We start from the raw sequence: 1,688 nt of genomic DNA, 5'->3' as shown, positions 1-1,688 counted from the left end.
ATACAAAAATTAGCCAGGTGTGGTGGCACATGCCTGTGGTCCCAGGTATTTGGGGGACTGAGGCAGGAGAATCGCTTGAACCCAGGAGGCAGAGGTTGCAGTGAGCCAAGATCACACCACTGCACTCCAGCCTGTGCAACAGAGCGAGACTCCATCTCAAAAAAAAAAAAGAATAAAGAACAAAGAAAGGAAGAATATATTAAGAATATGTAGCAAAACTTAACATTGAATCTGGATGATGGAAATGTAGAAAATGTTTCATTACTTCCACTTTTCTATAATTTATAACATTTTCAAAATGGATGGAAACTAAAAAGTATATGCTAAGGATTTCTGGGAAGAGTTAAGAAAACCATTTCATGACAAGTAAACAGAAGGAGAAAAGCAATATTTATGAATTCATACACCGTTATGTTATATAATTATGTTATATTATTTGTGATTTTTAAGATTTGTGCAATCAGGTTGGTAAATTAAATTATATAAACAGCCATTCGTCTATCTACAGCTCTTCAAGTTTACTTCTACAAGGTTTATCCACAGTTATTCAAGTTTATGTCTACAGGGTGGCTAACTACTTAAAAAGTTATCCTTGATCCAAGATGGCTGATCACTAGCAGCTCGGGATTGTAGCTCCCAGTGAAAGCGCAGAGAACAAGAGGACGCCACACTTTCAGATGAATTTTTGTTGCTGATGCACCAGGAGATTCCCAGCTGAGGGGACCCACGTGTCGCCAGAGTGACTCTTGAGGCCGGTGAGGCGGTTTTGCCGCTGCCTTGGTGTGGCGGTTCTTGGTGCAGAGTCAGAAAAGCACCATCAATCTTAACACCGCTGTCTTGGCCGGCGTAGTGGGTTGCTCAGATTTTAGCGCCAGGAATCAACAAGTTGGACGTCCACTCAGAGACCCAGCTATAAAGACGGTAATTATAAAGACCACAGATGGACAAATCTATAAAGAAGGGAAGAAAACAGCCTAAAAAGGCTGAGAATACCCAAAATCAGAACGCCTCTCCCTCTACAGGGGATCACAGTTCCTCATCAGCAACGGAACAAGGCCTGATGGAGAACGAGTGTGTTCCATTAACAGAAGCAGGCTTTAAAAGGTGGGTGATAAGAAACTTCTGTGAATTAAAAGAACTTGTTCTAACCCAATGCAAAGAAACTAAGAACTTTGAAAAAAGGTTTGACGAAATCTTAACAAGAATACACAATTTAATTGAGGTCTATCCCGACGGGGCTTTTCCTGTAGCCTGCACGTCGTTGGAAATGCCTCATAGAGTAACTCTGTGGTTTACCTTACTCACAGGACTATTGTTAGATCTTTGGAAAGGAATGGCAAGACAGCTGCTAAAAGTTTAAAAATGACAGCTACTAAATGTATGAAAGACCTGATAATCTACTTTTTCACCTTAGGTATTGGCATATTTCCACACCTGTACTATTCTTGAGTGTGACTGCTTAGGAATGAATATGATTTGAACTTATTCATGTTGAAAGGGTGTCAAATTGAGAACCAGGCAGATCCACCACCTACAATAAAAAGGTGAATTTTGAAGTCTTCATCAGTATATCCATATTAAAAGGAGATGACAGAAGCCAAAATAAATTAATGGGCTGACAGGACAACTGGATTAAAGTAAGCATCAGCTTCATTAAAAAGGGCTAACTTGCAGCTCTTTAGAGGATC

The 1,688-nt window shown here is 40.1% G+C and overlaps 1 non-coding gene across 1 annotated transcript; it reads left to right on the top strand.

Annotated features, from left to right (window-relative positions):
* Window positions 1-1,216: 1,216 nt before the first annotated feature.
* Window positions 1,217-1,347, top strand: LOC119468066. The gene has a single exon (XR_005196691.1). It is a non-coding gene; the product is annotated as a small nucleolar RNA SNORA18 (small nucleolar RNA).
* Window positions 1,348-1,688: the final 341 nt, after the last annotated feature.

Source organism: Cebus imitator, unplaced genomic scaffold (genome assembly GCF_001604975.1).
Source record: "Cebus imitator isolate Cc_AM_T3 unplaced genomic scaffold, Cebus_imitator-1.0 Scaffold15, whole genome shotgun sequence".
NCBI classification, from domain to species: domain Eukaryota; kingdom Metazoa; phylum Chordata; class Mammalia; order Primates; family Cebidae; genus Cebus; species Cebus imitator.
The sequence above is the reverse complement of the archived record's forward strand: the minus strand, read 5'-3'. Positions and strand labels throughout refer to the sequence as shown.